We start from the raw sequence: 22352 nt of genomic DNA, 5'->3' as shown, positions 1-22352 counted from the left end.
AAAAAATGCAAAATGTATGCAAGGTCAGGGCTAGATGGTATGGCCGCAGGACATGCATTTCACTGCTTTACAACTGCTTATAAAATGAATATTGAATATGTAGTGTAACACTTCAGAATAAGACACCGCATGAAAGCATTTGTCTTTTTTTTTTAAAACATGTTTAAAAATATAGACATTTAATCTTCATTTTAACAATATTGGGAGATTGGAATCAGGTTTTATGATTTGGTTTGATGATGATTAGAACATTGTTAGAGTTCTCTGAGATCTTTTCTAATCCCTTCCCAGTCTTATATACATCTACACTGTACATCTACACGCTTATTTAAGATCTCAGAGAGCTCTTTGCATCTCGCTGTGTAGATACCAAGCAACAATCAAAAGCAAACTCAAACCTATCAAACTAAATGTCTGAGGTGCAAATAAGACAGGCTCCTCCAAACTCATATTTAACAACATTCTAATCATCTGCAGCTGATGTGCTGCACTTGACTTTGATTTTAGACATTTTAAGCAACAATAAATACATGGGTTATTTTTCACTAATTTCTATGACATTTTACAAAATATTTTTAAAATACTTTTTATATTACCGCCATCTCAGACATAACTGTATATAAAATGCCATTAACTGATCCTTTCTGTCTAAATTGCTTTTCCACCACCTAAGAGTTTGCAAGAGAGTTCATGTACAAGTACATAAGCAATTTAAGAGCTCAACAGCCTGTTAGGGAATATCATAATGTCTGCACAAATCTTAATAATAATAAAAAAGGATGCAGGTTTATTGGTCCGAGTGAAGAGCATAAACTGCAACCAACTGTTTCTTCAACCTGTCAGCGAGTGAGCTTACTCTCCTTGTGTTAGAAAACGGGGGAGAAATAAAGAAGCGAAAGTGCCGAGCTTCAGTTCCCCAAGTGCTGTGCTACATAAATGAGCAGAGCCTACCAAAGCCATGCCTGACAGGCCATCCATCCATTTGCACACACTCCGAGAAAGTGAGAGAGAGAGAGAGAGAGAGAGAGAGAGAGAGAGCAAGTAATGTCCTCCGGCCTCCTGACTGAAATCCCTCTTCTGACAAGCTTTTTTTTAATTAAACTTGGTTAATTTGGGGAAAATTGAAGTAAGAGTTCTTTTGTTATTCATGGCCTATGCGTGGTCTGACCCAGTGGGATTGGCCTCGGGACTAAGCATGACTGACACTAAGCTGACATCCACATCCAGGCATCACAAGCCAAGTTTTCATCAACTTGTGCATAAAGTGATTAATGAAAAATTAAAATGTTTGTAAATTTTGCTGGCAGCAGCTGGTTTCTATCAAATCGACTTATACTCAGAGATGGGCACTAAATTGATATTTGATCATTATTGTGATATACGTTATGATAGGATAATGTAAACATCCAGTGATCAGCAGTTCTGCAGACAGAAAGACCTTGTTGATGAGAGGTTAATAAAGTATAGCCTGACTGGTTGAATCTGACAGAAATACTATAATTTTTTTTTATAATGCAAACACGTCAAACTTGTGGGCGGATGAGCTACAACCACAGATCTTCTGGATCTCGATTTCCAGAAATTCTCCATGGACCCAGTTGTCTCCAACATTCCAAGCTGTTGCCTCTTGTGTCAACAGTCCTGGCTGGTGAAGATGGTGTGGGTTGATGTTTTCATGCATCCCTTCATGGCCACAATTAACACATCTTCTAATAGCTACTGCCAGCATTTAAATGCTCCAAGTTAAAAAGCAAAAGTCGTCTCCAACTGGTTTCATGAACATGGCAATGAGGTTAGTGTTCTTCAGTGGCCTTTCCAATCATCTGATCTGAACCCAATTAGACACCCTTAAGAAGGTTAAACCCTTAATGGAGGTTGAATGGATGGCAGAGGATGTTATGTTGGGTCTACAGAACCTCCCGGTCTTTTACAGTCTGTGCATGTAGAGGTTGTGGACCGCTTTATGGAGTGTGGCAAATGTTTCATTAATCATGGAGTATAGGAGAAGAGGAGCACTGTTATAAGCCAAACTGTCTGCTCAGATTTGCCAACTAATTGCAAGATGCTGCTAAGAGAGTAAAGTTAAAATAACATACAAAAAAGGATTAAAATAAAAATGATTTGTATGGGTTAACAATCAGAAGATTGCAGTCGTTTGGAAAAAGTTTCATTAAATTAGATGTCAGATGTAGATTAAGGACGTATTACTGATATTAGACAAGCTTGTATTTTAATTAGACACAGAAATAGAAAAGTGGGATGAGGGAGTAAAAGAGAGAGAGGGAGAGAGAGAAGGAGAGAGAACGCAACAGTGAGAGCGCGAGTGCCACAAACACCCTAGAGCGTGCCAATTTGCTTTGACACATTTTCTCTGCAGCTCTGCATTTTGACAGCTATAAAACAGGCAGAATTCACTGAAGGTTACATTAAACTAGGAGAGCTGAGGAAAACAGCCCTTTAGATTAGCCTTCTTATTTGCATGAGAAAGCAGGGCAAAATCTGAAGTTAACACACCTCTCAGTGATGAGAAAGCCTTTTGATATTCTCAATTGTTTTTGAGGGATTTGCACATGCCACTGCTTGCCAATTATCAGATGTTATGGAGGTGAAGAATCTCATAAATCCTCTGCATTTGCCAAGCAGCTTACAGACAGCTCAGCGACTAGATTGTCACTTCACTCAGTGGCCTCTAGATGGCACTGTAAGTCTGTGAGTACCTGAGTAGCAGGCATCGATCACCAAACAAAATCGTATAACTTCAGCTGTACAGACTGGGAAAAATTCAGTCTAATTCAGTAAGAGGATCATGAACACAGGTTTCCCCATCATGTGACAAATAGGCAAGATAGAATGGAGTATGATGCAGTGGTTTGAGGATAATGAAATGCACTGTATTTGTGAAAACAACAGAAAACAGTACTAGGAGGTATACAACGGCTTCTGAACAATAAAATCAGAATATGAACATTGCTTAGACCATTGCAGCAATGCACAGTGAGTAATGGCTGCATTGTTGTGACCACATGCACACTTAAGCTACATTTCACAGCTCAATCCTTGTGAAATGCACATTGCTGTGGACAGATGTGGTTGCTTCTTGTAATTCACTGTGGTACAATGAGCAACACCCTCTATAGTAAAACCTCAGACAGAACCAAAGTTTTTTTTTTTTGCACCAGGCTTATTCTTGAAACTGTTCAGTAAGTATGGCTGTGTATGTTTCTGTTTGTTAAGGCTGCAAAGGTAATACATCTGCTATTTCATTGCAGGTGAGGCAAAGATTATAGCTGAGGTTGTAAAGAGTGCATGTACGTCCAACTTTTCCCTTGAAAAAGTGTTAAAAGCTATACAAAGTTGATTCACTGTAGTTCAATACTGCATACATGCATTAAATATTTCAGCAAGCAATATATAATAAAGTTAGAAGATAGATAGATGAAGAGATGTAGACTGGGTATATAATGTAATTTCCCACAGTCCTGCAACAATTCACAGAGCTTCTTTCTCTTCTTTCTTCTATTTGTTTTCTAGTTTTTTTTCTTCTATTTGTCCATGTCGTCTTATATTCCCATTCTACAAGAGTTCCACAGGAACTCACAGCTAGGTGGAACTGGAGCTTTTTTCCCCCAGTCCCTTTTCTTTTGCACTGGCTGGCCCTTTCAGTCTTGCTGTGTTTGATTTATTCCTCCACTTTAAGCACACGGCTGGCTCTGCTCCTAACTGACAGGCCTCTCTGTCTCTTAATAAAAGCAGTGGTTGTGGTGCTCAGCTAACACAGGTGAGACTCGCCATGGTTATTTAGCTGGGATTGAGCTTAAGCACAGTGGCACTTTGTTTAGGAGAGATGGAGGGTAAGCTAATTCTTCTCTTTGAGCGATGTAGCTGTTAATTACCCTTGGTTTTCAATAGTTCTCTGCTACTCTCCCACACTAAAAAAATGTGCATGTATTTCTATAATTAAGATTTGATCTGTGGATCAAATAAACATAGGAAATGTGTCAATGTGATAGTCAATTTAATAATAAATTCAGTGCACTAAATAATGTACTGTGTTACCAAGTGGTTTTAGTAACAGCTCTAAACCCAACTAAAGTATGCAAAATAATATGGTCAGAAACAGACCCTCATGACGGAAATAAAGCGTTCTTTAAAGCCATCTACATTCACTGCTAACAGGCTATTCAGTTCTGGAAACAGTATGCTGAGCTGTTTACATATTCATTCTAGCATGCTTTCTTACAAAAATCTGTTTTTTTTTTTAAGACTTTAAGACTTTAGACTGAGAATGAGAACATTAAACATAGATTTCCACTGGTTTCAGTCTGAAGACCCCTGTCTAGTGAGTTTTTTGGTTGTTCATTATTGTATGTTTATTAGTAACTTACTACTTACTATTATTCTTACTACTTTTGTTGGCGTTGGCCTCAGAAGGATGGATTCCCTTTCTGGCATTTAAATTGCTATAGAGGTTTCTTTTTCTTATTTTCTGGGAGCCTGATGTAAAAAGTGCCATTTATAATAGTGCTATTAATTTCACACATTGTACTCAATGTGTGTAAATATGTTACCAACAATTTATCACGCACAAGCTGCATCAAGGGACAGAATCTGAATTAACACTAAAACCGCACTGCTCTTCTATTTAGTCTATTTACCATGTTGGTTATTGGGAAAAGCCAGATCCAATTTACATACACTGTGATTTGAACTTTATTCTATTAATGACATTCAGAATGTAAAAATACAGGACTATGCAAGTGACGTGTTGACCAGTCACTATTATTTGATTGCATGCGTTTTTAGCAGTAGTACTTTTCACAGTTAATAAGCTAACAATTTTTATATAAGCAGGAATCCAAGTCTTCATGTCTTTCCCTTCCTTCACCAGCAGCAACATAGCTGCTGTGATACATGTTTGCCTTACAGACAAAATTGGGACATGTAACAATCAAACTAAAAACAGTTCTGTCTGTGTATCAAGTCAAACACAGAAGAGCAAAAAATTAACAAATTATTTTAAAATACTTTTTGAACTCCTCTCTTGCATCAGCCTAAGAAAAAGTAAAAAAAAACTATTGATTTCACTTTCTCACATCACTGTTGAAGCCAAAAAGTAGCCTATGAATATTAACATACAGCATTTGAAAAGCACTGCTTGCACAGATGAGCACACAAACAAAACACTGTTGTCAATCAATGCAACTGGTTGGAAGCAGAACAAAAAAAAAACAACAACAAAAAACATTCAATCCATGCTAGGATTACTGCAACACACTGCCTATAGTGATATACTGCATTAATTAGCAGCACTGCTCAGGTGGTTTAGGCAGTTCGTATTTGATCTCATTAAGAAGAAAATACAAATATCCAAATAAAGAAGCACTTTTAGTATATCTAATACAGTCAGTTAATTATTAGCATTATGAAGCTTCACATACCCAGTTCAATGTCCTGGACAGAACAAAATAAACCACAGTCACGCCACCCCTATGCTGTGTCTTCTTCTAGCAGAAGGCCTATATAGAGTATACCTGTGCTGCCCTGCAGCACACAGATTAACTTTCTGTAGAGTCTGATATGTAATGGCGCATAAAGGTCAAGACAAACCATGAAGGTTTCCTCCAACATTAGTCTCAGTGTATCTGTGCTCTCAGCCTCACTGGTATTACTCAATAACACCATACCGCTTGCCTTGCTTGCTTTAAAAATGGACATCATGAGGCTGTCACCAGAGCAGCAATGCTGGTGTTTTTAATATATATTTCTAACAGCCCAGGTGGGTGCACACACATTTCATTTCTTACCATTTCCCTTGGTCATCTGTCTATCAATCTGTTGATTAGTTTCTCAGAATGTATTCATTTAATTGATATATTTAGTGATTTGTTTATTTGAGGGTGCACTCCTACGTGCTGTCTGTCACATAACCCTTCCACTCCTAAAACCCTTTTAGCTTTACTAATGGCTTTTGTGGTTGTGGAGGTCATGTTTGAAAGGCCTGTAAGAGGCAGCAGGAGTTGAGGAGTGTGAAAGCCAGCACCCACATTGAAGCTGTGTTCTGAAACTCGTGTTTAGGGCAGTGCTGGAAAACTAAAGCTGCTAATAGAGAGAGGAACAAAAATGGCACCTGCTCTTTCTTCATTCAGGAGTGAGATGTGTAAAAGCAGTATACAGAGTGTCAAAAGGTGCCTAATGTAAATTAGTGGTGTGCATACTTCTGTGCGTAAAGTGAATTAGTAAAATGAAAAGAAATGGTGTGTGTGGATTTATATAAAAAAAAACTTGAGTTTTTTCCTGATTGTAATTAAGGTACAAGAATTTCCAGCAAGCAGAAATAGTGTATTTAAAAAAGTATGCAGCAGAGCTTGTAAAGCAGCTGTTCACACTGTTTACAAGTGGTACAATTTGTAAGCTTACAGGTCATGATAAAGTCAGCTAACTAAGATTTCTCTCCAATGACCGAGGAGCTCCAGGATGCAATAAATAAAGCTGACTTGCAGATTTACTCACTTTTGATGTCAACCAGAACAGAAAGTTCCCATAATTTATCACTTCAACTGCTTGTGTCTTTTCTTAACCTGGGACTGGAGCAGACTGGAGATAAAGGAATCAACAATGCACACACACAACACAGCAGAGAACAATAATACTCAAGCGTGTGTGCTGCTGCTGGCGTGTGAAGACAGGCTTCCCTGGTGGCTAGCTAAAAGATTAATTATAAAAAGAGAAGTCACTGGGGTCCAGTCTTTCCTGACCTCTAAAATGAGTAATCGGGGCCAAGCACTGACTGCTCCATCAGGTCCCTGTCTACAGCCCCCATTCTGTCATTGTCATCTCTCTCCCTCTCTCTCTCACACACACACACACACACACACACACACACACACACACACACACACACACACACACACACACACACTTTGCCCTTTCTGGTGCTTTACACAGTCTGATCAATCTCATTCTTTAAGCTAATAACACATAAGGCCAAGAGTGGAGAATCAGGGACTCGCAAAAGCAAGAGCTGGACAGATATACTGTTAACCAATTTCTATTTCTTTTTCTATTATAATCTATTTCACTCATGTTTTCTTGCTGTTTAAACAAATGGAGAGTTAGATAGGGCTTGTGTAATTACTAACGCTAAGGGGGGGAACAAACAAAAAAAAACAAGGTCTGCAAAAAGTTTTTAAAGGGAACAAAACATTTTTTTTCTACCAGTCAGCAAAAGTGCTATGGCATACATGACCCAACTTATATATTATAAAAATACATCAAGACCACTTTTCGGAGCACATATCTTAAAGCAGAAACAACAGTCTTTCAAACCAGCAATTTATCTATTCATCAACAGACAGGCATTAACACTAATTAAATGATAAAAATATATCCTCATTATTATTGGCTGACGTGTGAGCACTTCAATAAGTCTAGGGAAAAAAAGCTGTCACAAAGCTGATTAATATGTATCATTACAAGGGATGGGTGGGAGGATTAAATGAAGTAGCAAACTCACCATGAGTCTCTCACCAGACTGGAGGAGCTGAACATCTATCACATAATATACCAATAAAATGACACAGGGCGGGAGTTTCCAGATGGTTTAGGTTCTGCCTCGGTGCTCTTTGGAGCAGGGAGGACAAGATAAATGGGCTGTGTTATTGCATTTTAATTATCATTACAGTACTTAGCACACCTTGGCTGTCATGTGTGCAACCAGAGAGGAACAAGATTTTAGGCAAATGAAATCCAAAACAGATTCACTTGCCTGGTATTTGTAAAATCAGGTTTCCTGCCACTGCTGCCAAAAGGATTTCTACAAACAGAGCCTTTGATTTTTGGTGTTTTGGTGAGATGATTTACTAGAAGTGTGCTGGTGTACAAATAAATAACAGACTGATTAACTGATTTAACATGCAGACCCAGAGGTCTACTAGGCTTTTAAAGGAGAAATCTGTGTGGGTTTCAATTTTTCCCAATTTCCAATGCTTAAATTTCAATTTTTTTGTGGGATTCTGTGGGAGTTAAAAAAAAAACAAAAAAAACAACGAGCAGAGGGTGTGAGAGCAGTGGGTGGATATTATACAATCAGAATAATGTGTACCTTTTCAGTTAAGGTCGAAAGGGCCCGGTAGAGCACTTACTGATGTGCATTTGTAAATGTAGGTAAGGTAGGAGTAATCAAGTAAACACTTTGACATGTGCTTTTATCAAAACTTGTGGCAAGAAAGAGAATAAGGTGCAAAGGCATTTTCTATACATGGCTTCAGAGTAGTATAATTTTTGAAAAAGTCAGATGTTCTAAGCCATGCCTGGGAGTCCCGGTGTGAATACATTTTTACTCTCTCCCCAACACTCAACTATACCAGTGTGGGAGTCTCTTAACTGATGTAATATAACTAGCATTCTTCTCCAAGTCCAGTGAAGTTGCGATAGCAGCAGTTTGAAAAGATGTGGTTGACTGCTCTAATGTGATGCAAAGGCTAGCAGTCACCCTCTCATCGCTGGTAGCATCATGTGATGGGGAAGTACTAGCACCAAATAAAGAATAACCCCAGGGGCTGGGTGCGGAGTTGTCTGTGTCTGTAGTTTATAGGCATTCTCATGCAGTTACTAGCTACCAGTCACAGTAATTCATGCAATCTAAGATAGTAGGAAAAGCAGAATGCTTTACTTGTCCATAAAGCTGCAAAGGTGCTTAAAATCTCTGATAAATTTCCAATATCCTTCCATGGGCATAGGAACTTTGGAAATATTCCAACATGTAAAGTTTCCATGGAAATTTTGGGAACTTTAAGAAATGTATAACAATACAAATGCTTTTACCATGTGAATAAACAATGATAAAAGTTAATTACTGAAATTAACAGGAATTAGAAATTAGGAATTTGAAGCTAAATGTGAGAAACTTACACACAGCTGGTAAAAATATACTGAATCATAATCTTGGCTAAAATAATTAGATATGAAACCAAAACAGTTGAATAACAAAGCTGCTCCGTAATCCCAGACACATGGCACAATGAAGGACTATTGAGACTATGCCTCCTGCATGCACTGTTCATTTCTCCTTCTAATTGGATCATTTAAATAAACTTTTAGAAATCATCTGGACATATGCAGTACATGTGGTGGAGGAATAAACAATGCATGCAAGGAGTGTGGTTTCAAAGACCCTGTAGCCCTGTCTGGGATTGAGGAGCAGCTTTTCTATTTCTATTCTATTCTATTTTGGGGTCATATCTAATTATTCTTACTTTATGCTTCAGTATATTTTTACCAACTATATGCAAGTTTCTCATTATTAACTTTGAATACTTGCATTTTATTCCTATAAATTCCTGTTAACTCCCATAATTAATCATTACTTCCTGTACATTTGGTTGGTCAAAATTTCTATAAAGGGAGTATAGAATAAAGCGCAATCAATTGTTAAAATATGACAGGATTGGGCAGTATTGGACAGGACAAAACAGCATTGGGCAGAATCTATTATTGTGCAAGTGCAAGCAGTAAAAGGTATAATAAGAATAAGATAACTTTTTGGCTTACAACAATCATTTCAAGCACCCAAGATATCTTGAAAATATCACTATATCTTACTATATATTTTGGGCCTTACAGAATACTAGCTACAAAAATATTCGCTCTTTGTTGGCGTTAATCTAGGCAACACTGAAGATTTATAATAATTATTCTATGTATTAGGGGTATAATGGTACATGTATTTGTACCAAACCATCACAGTACAACGGTCACAGTTCAGTGTGGGCAGCTGCACAGACAATACATGGTATGCGCAATGGAGCAAATAAGGTCCTTTTACAAGCGATCATGCAACCCATAAAATGGCAGTCCTAAAACCTTGACACATTAGATATGCATGGTTTTGTGGGAACTGTAGTGGTTTAGGAGTCTTGCTATGGTAACGGTAGTCTTGTTTGCCAAAAAGCACAATGTGTTAGAATTGAGATCAGTGAAACAAACAATTCGTTGCAGATCATGCTAGGACAGAGGCACCCCAAATACATTAATGAGACAGTGATTACACAGGTGGGAAAAAACTCCAATCAGTTTCAGCACCCCAGGGATCCTGAGATGATACCAGTCACTCATCTGTTCACAAAGACTCCTCTGAAACTGACAGGTTTGACATACAAACCTTTTTTGGCAAGCTGTAAATTACTGGATTCAAAATGAAAAAATCGCTTGCAAACTAGTCAGTTGCATTTAAGTACGACAAAAAGAGGAGGGGGGGGGGTGTCAAAAACACTGACAGAAAAAGCACATGAAAAGGCTGTCACTCTTCCACCTATTCAGCTACAGACACTCCTCTTTAAAGAGTCAATTGTCATCAGAGAACACTCTGGGACCTTTCAGCAGCCATGTAGCACGAATATTTTCTGTGTAATTTTGAGGCCTACTGAAGACATAAGGGGAGGAAGGGACACACTGGGGATTCCTGATGAGACGGAAAAGCAGAACCTATTTAGTACGTCGATTTTAAGAGCAAATCAATCTGCAATGAAATGGCAGCCTCAACAGCCACAAATCACGTCTTGTTGCCAAAGGAAAAATGCTTCAATTCTAGGCTCCTGGAGCGTCTCTGACAGTTAGATCATCCTGCTGTTTACCTAATTTATATGCTTAATCTATGCTTCAGAGTACTTCTCCCAGAATGGCTGCCATCATTTCCTTTGCCTTTCCTAGGGTACTGTTGCACTGTCATGGTTTGTATCTCATGCTCCTCTCAGACTGACAGATTCCTCGATATTGGGCTCCTATGCTTTTTCAAAAGCACAGTAAAACTAACCGTTGCAGCCTCTCAGCATGCTGAACTGAAGGGATCCTTTATAAAATATGGCTCATCAACCTCCCCACACAGTGCTAAAATCAGGCCCTGGAGTGAGGGGTTATAACTATAAAGAATGAAGCTCAGTTAAAGTTTCTCTTAATAAAGATAAGAGTTCATATCGCAATAAAGCTTTCAGATTGCAACTGTGGGAAGGATAATGAAGAATTCAGTTTAATGGCAAATTTAATGTCATTCCTTACCTATTACATTGCTCTTAAATCACACCTGTTTCACAGTCTTTTATCAGTACTGTAACAGAAGTCTCTGTCAAAGACAGTTGCTGTGATTTCTGTTATCAGAGATAATGGGTTTTGATTGGATCAAACTGGCTAGCAGTTCTATATGTATTGTGATAAAAAAAAAATGTGATAAACTGGTGACTCTTTCAACATGCTGTCTACTACACTCAGAAGCCTCTTAGCTTAAATGGCTTCACTATAGAAGGACTGCTCACAATTTGGAATAAATGCTTTTTTCTGATCAACATGATGGATTTGGGTCTGAAAGCCATCAGGAACTGATAGTATTATGCATTGCCTACTGAATTCATTATTATGCTCTGAATTTTAATACACTCAGTGGGTCGTGTTGAGAAAATCTATGGTTTGCTGGTTGTTTAACCAGGTAAAGAGAAAATGGACCTGTCAATCAAAAAAACAAACCACTCCCAATAAAAGTTGCATTGGTTTTGCACTAGGTTTGGACTCTATGCTACCGAGAACAGAAAAAAAGTTACAAAAGAACCCAGATGGTCCTGGCTCAAAGGAGAAGGAGCCTGTGGATGATGCTTTCATAAAAAGACAGATCTAATGGGAGCCGACTTTGTTCAGGTGCAGAGGTGCCCTGCTGTGTTGTGCTGTGCTGTGCTGTGAGGGGGTTCAAATGAGTGGTGGGTAGAGCACTGCATACAGGGTTGTTGTGGGTCAAGAATGGTAGAGTTGATCTGGAAGAGTAGTCCCCCCCCCAGGGAGGGGTCCAATCACGGGTCAGAGCACGCCTGAGCCAACCTGCCCTCACATGACCCAATCCTTGATGTCAGATAAAACACAGCAACCTTTCCTCACCTGAGCCCTGGGTTTCTGCACCTCACTCCCTCGCTCTCAGCCTCTCAACCTGCTGCAGCTGCTCACCTCTCCTTATAGATATCGACATGGCTCTTGCACATATTACTCTAACTTGTATTGTGAATTACGGCAGTCATTATTAATTGATTGAACTCATTAATAATACATTTGTTTAAACTTTTTTTTATTAATGATTGGCAATGATTAGTTGACAATTTAAATGAAACCAAAGATCATTGTAATTTCCCCACTTACAGTATAACAATGAAATCTTGTTTATGTGTTGTCATTGTTTAGTGAAGGTATATTTTTTTCTCTGAATTCTGAAGGAGTTGTTAAAATGATGTATAGTTTACTTGACTAATAACAATCAACAATGACAGTTCTAATGTCAATAAAGGACGTTTGTCCCCTCTAGAACAATTACTACCTAAAAACATTTGCAAAACTAAACCAGATTCACAGTGTCAGTGTCTTTACAGCATACATTTCTTATAATACATTAGGTCATTAACAGCATTTGAGCGAGTCAACTGAGTGGGAAGCAAATTTAAAGTATCTTAAAAGGCTTGGTATTACACAGTGGTATGACATAATGGAAAAAAGCAACAACAACAATATAACATGTCCATACATATGTACGTAGATGGTACCCAGGAGTAGGCTCTTACTACCAGTGCTCGCTGTGGGTATTTGTTGACAGTTAAACTGTGGAAGGAACATTGACAAAGTTGATGTTGACTTATGATATGCAAACCTTACTCATCAACATTTGCACTGTAACTCATTTTCATTAATCTTTTCTTATTTGGACTTTTCACACAGACCAGAACCTTTGGTCAAAAGGTTTCTCATGTTCAACAATGTTAATACATGTCAAAGTACTTAAATATGTATCACATTACTATGTCACCTTAGAAAACCTAAAGGTTTTTGCATTAATGCAATAAGTGGTCATGGCTCAGGCCAATGGGGTCTTCAACATTAGCTGTATTAGAAACGATGAACCCTTATCTTTTGATATGAAACCTCCCAACCAATCAGAATCCCTGTCTGCGATATCTGGCGACTACAGGCCTGGATGCCAGCCATTTTAGCCTATTAGAGCACGAGCAGAACATACTGCCAGCAGGCTGACACGCTGGCTATTTCTCTGTGCCCCAAAACAAGAAAATTGACCCGAGTGATAAACTGCTCGAGCTCTTCCCACTTCATCTCTTCAGTCACTTCTAGTCATCCACACTGTCAAACTCCAACCATGCCTTGCCTTTAATTCCCAGATCACCATTATAGCGCAGATGTGTATGGTGTTTACAGATTAAGTGTTGTTGAAGTTATAAATCAAAGAGTCATGCATGTGTGTGTGTGTTGAATGCAACAATGAAAGAAATTCCATAAGCTCAGCACCAAACAGTATGTGTTAATGTGGAATTGCACACTGTCTGCAGGAAAAGCAGGTCAGTGTGTAAGTGTGGCAGTTCGGCAAACTTCTCCACACACACAACGCTCAAACACATTGCCCTCGGCATTCACTCCCCCCACACCCCCATCTCTCCCTAGAGATGTAATTAACAAAGAAATTACAGTGGAACCACATTGCCGATGGGCCTCTCTGTCTCCAGCACTGCTAAAAAGCGGTAATCACTTTTTCTCATTATGAGAGCAATTGCCAAGATGTATGCTACTCTCCTCATCAAATCTCCGAACTCAGAAAAAAATCAAATTACATGTGTATTACCTATACCTTATCCTGGGGTCCTGCTACATACCAGAACCTCTACTCTCAGTCCTTATGTGAACTCTCTGTAGTCCTAATTAGCAATTATCAAAATGCATCCGTAATTTAGTTAAACCCATTCTGCTAATGCATTTTAATGACGATTGTGAAACACTAAAGAGGGGCACTCTGTGTACCATTTGTTGAAATTTTCTTTGAAGTTGGGGAGAATTTTCCTACATTATTTGATTAAACTGCTTTGTGTATGTCACAGGAATTGAGCTTTTTATTATAGCCAGCAAACTAGGACACTATTGATGTTCAACAGTAAGTGTTCTCCCAGGGTCTAGACTGTCCTGTGTTTTTCTTGTTTAGGGTGAATAAAAAGCAGGCTAACTAACTGGCTGGCAAACACAGGTGAGACAGACATGTTTATTAGGATTTGGATTTGCCCACCAACACAGTGAGCAGTATTTTTTGTTTTGGAAGTTAAGTAAGTTCTCCCTCCAGAATAATGCAACTGCTAATGCCTTTCGTCAGCACAAACTGCAGCATGCAATAGTGATATGATCACTTTATTTTTAATGTTAGTGCACTGGATGGTGCGGGTTGAAAAAATCAAAATGCTAAAAGAACTACATTTTTACTGTGTTTTATGAGGTAGGGCCGAAAAATGAGAGCGGTGACCAATTACCATGATGCAGATGTGTCCTAGTGCTCACCCAATTTCTCAATTTCATCAAAGATAGATCAAATATTTATGTCACCTTTTTTAGTTTCAGACACACAAATGGACTTATTTCTAATCATACTTTATTCTTTGGACAAGTAACTTTGTCCAATCTCTAAAAAGTCAGTTACTAATCTAAAAGGTTTCGAAATGCTGATACAATTTGGGCCATCACAACATATTTGTTCAACCGCTAGAAGGATCTTGTGCACTGCTGCAGAAACTTGTTAAATACAGCGTTGAATCAAACTTACATATTTAAGAAATTTGTAAAACGAATGTCCCTTGTGAAAGAAGCAGAGTAAAGACACTACTAACCGGATTCACACTGAGAGTACATCACTCAATTCAGTACAGTTACTGGAACACACCAGAGCTAGCAAAGATGACTAACCATACACCGAGCTATACAGTTCTGCAAGGGAATTCATGGGCTCTCAAGTTGGACAGATTTTTAAATGTGACTGATTTCAAAAAGCAAAGTACATTTCATCATGAGAGACAAGTGCACAAACCATTAAAAAAGCCCTGCACAATAATGTATTACCAAGTTTGCTTGGAAACATTGATGTGGCATACAGCCTCGACCTCAGTCGGAATCAGCAATTGGCACGGGCCCCAAAAACACTTCCAGTTCACAGACAGGCCTGTGTCTCTGTTTTTTGGGTTGCTCCTGACCATCCGAACCAAATACCTGTCAGCTAAGGGTGACCGTTTGGGACTTCTTGCAGACCCTGGCAAAGTGGCTACACCTTCCAGTATCTTATTTACATTATGAACAACATATGTTTAAACTGATCATTCTAGATGTTTCTATTGATTTCTGATTTTGATTATGTTTAGGTCAGGGGACAATGAGGACCATGACACCACCTTACATTTTCATTTACGGCATTTTAAGGCATTTAGTAGACGCTCTTATCCACCAAAGTTGTTCACTGTTTACCTAGATACACAATACACAACATACAAGTACTCCAAGTACTCTTAGCAGAGATGGGTCTTCAGTCGACATTTGAAGACAGCAAGCGACTCAGACATCCAGAGGGAGTTTGTTTACCACTTTGGTGCAAGGACAAAAAAAAATATGATGGTGGGTCGTACTTGAAGCTCGAAGGGCTCATAGTACAGACTGCATTCAACCTTTAGCTTGCACTTCTTGAGGTAGCGGATTGTAGATTCTGTGGTGCGAAGAATCGTAATCTTGTTGTAGAAATTAATTTAATCTTTATTTTTTTTCTTTAATGGAATCTATTCTTCCTTTTTGCAATGAAATGGTCCTCATGTCACTGACTGCAACACAAGACCAAGCTCATTTTCTCTTTCTGCACATAAAAAGTTATATTTTAACTTCATCACTAACTTCATCAGGAGGTGGACATGTTTATATGTTCCTCTGAAAACTTAGATGCTGAGGAGGAGGGGATGCAGGAAAGGTTTTTTTGTTTTGTTTTGTTTAAATAAGAGAGTCATATCTGTTCACCGGAATAGTGCACCACTGCTTTAGATTCTGCTAACTTAAAAGGTATTTTGCAGTCAAGTGAGGGGGCTTTAGCTGTTCTCTAAACGTTTTCTTGGTCTTCCAGATCAAAACTTTCAGACCTTTATTGTTCTTGCCAACCACTATTTCTTAATCACATTATGATCTAAAGTAACCACCACCTGAAAATGCTTTGCTATTTTCAAAAAGCCTTCTCCTGCTTTGTATGCATCAATTATTAAAATTTTCAGACAGCTAAGCTATAGCCCTAACAAGCTAATTATGGGTCTGAGACCTTGACAAACTTTGTCTGCAAGTTCAAATCTCTTGGGATGCCCAAACCTTTGAATAGAGCTCCTTCCTTTTTCACTTTAAAATGGTACAAAACAAATATAACTGCCAGTTTATTTTGGACAACAGCTCAACTTCTACTCCCTAACTATTCACAGTGAAAATGTAAGCAGGGGTGCCCAAACATTTGCATGCCACTATATATGTGGTCATTCTGTTCTGGGTATATACAAGGGGTATGATCTATTATTAGCAATAATCAGTTTACTGGTTAATTAATAAAAATACTTTCTCTCCTTTTGGATGAACACAGGAACCAAATGAAGTCAAGTAAAGCAGCTCTCATTGAACAGTTCACATCTAAAAGGACAGGCAGTCTACAATACAATATACAAATTTAATAGATTTGGTGAAGATTTATTAAAGAAACAATGAGTATTTCTGAAATGTATGACATTAAGCTTTACTGGTGATAAAATATTTTAATGTCCCATGCCTAATGTTAACAATGTTTTGCTTTTTGTCCCATGGTTCCAGCTGTGCCAGTAGATTGGGCAGCCGTTTGTCTGAAAGCGACTCCAGCGTGTTTCTGGCTCAACTCCTTACTGAGAGAACAGGTCCAATTGCAGTCTTTCCCCCTCTATCTGTGCCTAGTAAGCCTGAGATTTTACCAGCAAGCTAACCATGCCCCTGCTGTCCTTGAATTAGCGGGAGACAAGGTGGTAAGACCAAACACACGCTGAGCTTAGCCCAGGGAGAGGGGGAAGGGGAGAGGGGGGGAAGAAGGGAGGGGAGGAAAGAAAAAAAATAAAAAATAAAAAAAAAAAATAAAAAAAATTGGTGATGTCAGGCTAATCAAGCAGCTCTCGCTCTCTTTCTGTGTGGGTGTATATCCAATTCGCAGAAACTACGCCTCCCTTTCACCACAGCTCAGCACCAACATTAATTCATCTCTTTGTGTAAAACGCCTGATTAACACAGCCTCTTCAATATGGATGTTCAGTGGCATTAAATACAGGACGGAGATAAATGTCTTTATCTAACATACAATACCAGCAATGAGTGTTAAATATCAAATGAGCAAGCAGAGGGGAAAATCTTCTAATTCCTCAGTTTTTTTATTTCCCATCCCACACATTCAACCTATCCCTTTGAGTTTCCTTATAGGAAGCAATAGTATGGCTCTCTAATGTGCAATGGCTAATAATGGTGTCCCTTTATTGTTATTACACTTCTACAGTACAATAAAATGCCTCTCACTGCCCTATATTAAATGTAAAAATGATTATTAAAATATATTTAGATAGCTTGGAATTCCCCTCCCTACATATTCATGTGCTTGCTAAAGGTTGGAAAGTGCTTGACGATCAGGGCATATATACATATGTGTGTGTGTAAAAATTATATATATTATGTATAAAAAGGTAGCTTGCACTATTTATTTGTTTATATTGCACAGAGCCTGTTTTCTATGAGAAACCATGTCCCCTTTGTGCATCCATTTTTTTAAACCCAACTTTAAAAAGATGTGTTTTAATTTGAAGTCTTCTTTTTGGTAATTTTTTAAACTATGACCATCATTTTTGTGTTTATTTGGTTATATTGTTATTTGGCCTTTTTTATTTTCTTACTGTTCTTTTTTTATGATTCATGATCTATGATTTTCTTTTCATTTGTGTGTTTGGTTGTATTTATCATTGCTCCTTTTTAAAGTGGAGGTTGTTTTTTTCTGTCCTATTCTGTGTATTTGATTTTATTTATTTTTATGTAGTTTTACCCTTCTGGGCCATCATACAATAAGAGAGAAAGGTAAACATATTGGTCTTTGTAGGGACAGGGGCAGAGCTGTTAATAGTCTTATTGTTTTTCACAGACTGTTTTCAACTTTAAACTAAAATAAGGTTTTATGAAGGGCAGCAGCTATGTTCCGTAATTAAGCTCCGTAATTAAACATTAAAGTGTGGTTAGTGTCTCTACACATTCAGCACAGTTGTTGGAAATAAGCAGGATTTCAAATGAGCAAGTAAAAAAAAAACAACAACCACCTGATGTTTTGATGACATGGACTGGGTGTTTTGTGATTCGTCAAACAAAACTGATGAGTACGCAGACTAACCAGTCATTGGATTTATACGGAAGTGCATAGAGGACGTTGTGCCCACAAAGACCATTTGTGTTTACCCCAACAAGAAGCCATGGCTCAACTGTGAAGTTCGCATGGCTCTGAGTGCAAACAGCACTGCTTTCAGATCAGGTAATACAGAGGAGTATAAAACAGCCAGCTATGCTCTCCTCTGTGTGCATGCTCTCATCTGGATCCTAAACTTCTCAACAGGACTCCGCACACTTCTGTACTCCCTGTACACATATGACTGCACAGCCAGACACAGCTCCAATGTCATCATTAAATTTGCTGATGACAACAATCATGGGCCTGATCTCCAATGATGATGAGGCAGGCTACAGAGAGGTGGTTAGCTTCCTGTCACACTTGTGCCAGGAAAACAACCTTTCTCTTAAAGACCAAGGAGCTGTTAGTGGACTTCAGGAACTTACATGGACATTGCAGGCTGCGAAGAAAGCACAACAGCGCCTCTTGTACCTCAGACGGCTGAGGAGGTTTGGTATGAACCCCCGCATACTCCACTGTTTAAGGAAGTCAATGAGGATTATTAAGGACTCCAACCACCCAAGCCACAGCCTGTTCTCACAGCTGCCCAGCGGCAGGAGGTATAGAAGCTTGAAGATCAGAACCAGTTGGCTCAGAGACAGCTTCTACCTTCGAGCAATCAGGCTGTTGACCGAACAAAAGAACAGTGTACCAGCCCACAGTCCACTAGCTATCCCATCTGAATCACACCTCCACACTATACAAACAAACTCTGCACCCTGCACTTACAACTGCTTTTAAACTTCTTTGAACTCAGCAATATTATAAATAGAGTATGCATAGTGTATGTTAGCGTGTGTATAAATGTGTGTATGTATAAGTTGATGTGTAAATACTCAGTATTTCAATTTTTTCCACTCACCTTTACACCTGTGTAATGTGACACGGCAAAAAAATGTGATACGATTTGATTTTGACCAAACAAGCATCACAGAAAACTACACTGTCAGACTCCCAGGCTGAGAAGCAGAAGCGCAAGTTGGGGAGAGATGTTTCCTGTTTTTTTTAATGTCTTTACCAGCTCTGCATCTTCCCTAATCAACAACCTAAAGTGTTTATTAGAAACAGTGTCTTTCTGCTCTATACAATAAGCTCCTTGTTTCGTTTTTGCTCACCACTCTCAACATCTTCATTGTCTGGACCGATCTTCATCAAAGTGGCTAATGAGCTCCATTGGAACTCATTTGAAGGGGCGATTAAATTGCAGTAATAAATTATGTGTGTACTCAGCAGGATATTATTCTCTGATGGCTTGAGCAGCAGCAGCAGCGCCATGCTCTCAGGATGTCATCTTCATTACCGCCCTTTCTCTCTATTGCTTGCTGTCCCCCTACACTTTTTCTGCCCCTGCTCCCCAATCTTTTATGCCTTTTGCTCTATTCATCCTCTGCTCTCCCACTACTCATTTGAATGTATAAGGTCTCTTGTATGAGTAACTTAACATCCTCAAGATTATGACACAATCTAGTTGCTTTAAATTGCTTTCACTCCACAATGTCGATTCTCTTTCATTCTGTTTTTTGCTTTTCCTGTCTTAATCTCTTCTTTAGAAAACAAATCCTCTTTTGCCTCCATTCCAGTAGAAATACTGTGTCTTGCATTGTAGTTGTGTTTGTTTACAACCTAATAATGCTTAAATTAATAATTTAGACGCAGGCATGCTTAACTCTGGCTAAAACCCATTTAAACATCCAAAAAAGAAAGAAAGAAAAAAAAGAGAATAAAGCCCTGACTAATCACCATTAAAAAAAAAAAAAATTAATTCAGATCATTTAAACTTTGAATTTCAGGCAGTGTGTGAATTTAGACAGTAATATGGGTTATGTATTTTATTCAGCTCTACAAGGCCATGTCTGCAATATTTATTTTTGACATGCTTTCCTTTATCTTGTATGCCTTGGTCAGGTCAATTTTAATGGCACAAATACAAAAATAAATGCCATGGCTGTCATCATCCCAGTCACTGCTTCATGCCCGCCATGTTCCCCCTTTAGTCTTTCAATTTATCCATTGTCCTTGACAGAAGCAGCTGGATGTTGTGCATGTGTATGCACTGTGGTGTGTTCACATGTGAATCTAGTGCAGACAGGCACCATGTGAGCCCTTTCGACAAGAAGAAGAGACCACTACAGAGCGGCAGGACATGTCATTATCCAGCACACTTCCTGCTTCCTACCTATTACACCCCCTGCCCTATCTCCAATCACTTCCTCTCCTGCTGCCCCAGCCTCCTGAATAGTGCATATACCCTACCTAATATCCACTACAAAGCACAGACGCAGGGGTAGGAACTCAACTCCAAAACCGGATGCTGCATATTCAGTATCATTTAGTAAGGATTGCCAACATACAAGTGAAAGTCAGATTCGATGTTTGGTGTACCCTTCATGCTGCAGAATGGGAGGGGGAATTGGGTTATAAATAGGGGAGATTGACAGCTTCTTTGAGATAATTAGGAACATGATGATGAAAGTCCCAGGTGTAAACAGGAAAGACAGAAATGGCAGCTTGTGTTGTGGTTGTAACTAGACTGATTATTTCAAGAAGAGGGGGGGAGCGGGCAGAAGTGGCTTTCTCGCTTATTTGGAAATTTGTTTGCCTCTGTATCACTGCTGACTGCTGGTAATGTGACCTCACAGGCAATCCTATTCTAATTGTACAACGTGACAATTGTTAGGCCCGAAAATATGCATCCAATTACTGTCCTTATGCCATTAACTGTCTGACCTATTCATTCTGCCCAGCTCGATTCATTACAGAGGCTTTATCTATAGACGTTTAATCATCATCTTCATTGCTTCCAAGTGCAGGCAACTATGCCATAATGGCATTCGCGACAGACATACTAATGAGAACATATCCTTTTAAAGGCATGATTATAATTCAGATTAAACCTATTATGAGCTATCATTAGCACCTCAAACAAATAGAGCACATCACCGAAATGTCTTACCAGAATGCATCATCAACTTCCGGGCCTCATTATTAAGCAGAGAACCTCAAAAATGACAAAACAGCAGTCCTATATTGCAGCGCTCATTTGCTGCCATTAGCAGTAAACTGTACATGGCAGTATCTTTGCTGTGTGCTTTGTTCCTGGAGCTCAAAGATAAATTCACAGCTAATATACTTTAACATTTAACAGGCAAATGTGCAGGAATGACACCTCTCCTCCACGGGTCATTTCTAATCTCATTAGAGATGCAGGGTGAGATGAATAAAGAGGCCTCCTGTTGGGAGCGTTGGGGTGGCAAGCTCAACTGGGCTTTGAGCCGCCCATCTAATCAATGTGACGACAGCAATGGCTTGAAAAAAAAACATCCCAGGGCAAGGTGAGTGCGCTCAGGTCCAGCTGAGAGGTTATGTTTCGGGGCCTGCAGGGACCATACATACCCAGCCTCTGGAGGAGCCATCGAACACATTAGCACTCACCCTTTGACCATGCATCTCTGGAGGCTTCGCTTCTCTGTCCAACGCTCAATGCTTTGCAGCTGCTGCTAAATTTGCATTTTTAAGCTTTCACCAATCCCTGAAACGGCACAATTTTGACATACACACTGACACGTTTTCTACCTCTCCTGTGGTGCAGGGGGATCAAACATCCTGGCGTGTTTGGCTTCCCGACCGCAAGCCGATCCCAAGCGGTTATTGGACAAAGGAGAGCAGCGAGGAGAGGCGGAGGAAGCCTGAGAGAGATCGATACTGCAGGATAGAAAGGCGTGCTTTCTTTGGTGCGTGTGTTGAGAGCGAGCTCACTCCTTTTGCTCTGCTTCTCTGAGGTCAGATCTAACATGGTTAGAAGGTCAGAACGATAAGAAGTGTGTTGTGAACCAGAGTGAAAAGAAAGAGTGTTCTGGGATTGACCCAGCTTTGACTGTACATCATCACACTTATGCCAAACTGAAACAGCAGAGAACTGCCAGCTTCTTTCCAGTATGGAAAGTGGATGAAGGTCAGAGACCATGAGTGTATTGAGAATATTGGTATAATGACAAAGTATTAATTATTAGTACAACCTAAATCTTGCTTAGAAAATAAACAATTAAAA

General features: G+C 39.1%; 1 protein-coding gene across 2 annotated transcripts in view; it reads right to left on the bottom strand.

Moving 5' to 3' along the window:
* astn1 (astrotactin 1) overlaps positions 1 to 22352 on the bottom strand; it is a 195982-nt gene that overhangs the window by 22160 nt on the left and 151470 nt on the right. The window lies entirely within an intron of this gene.

The sequence above is a fragment of the Salminus brasiliensis genome, chromosome 9 (genome assembly GCF_030463535.1).
Source record: "Salminus brasiliensis chromosome 9, fSalBra1.hap2, whole genome shotgun sequence".
NCBI lineage: Eukaryota > Metazoa > Chordata > Actinopteri > Characiformes > Bryconidae > Salminus > Salminus brasiliensis.
This window is presented reverse-complemented; position numbering and strand designations above follow the sequence as displayed.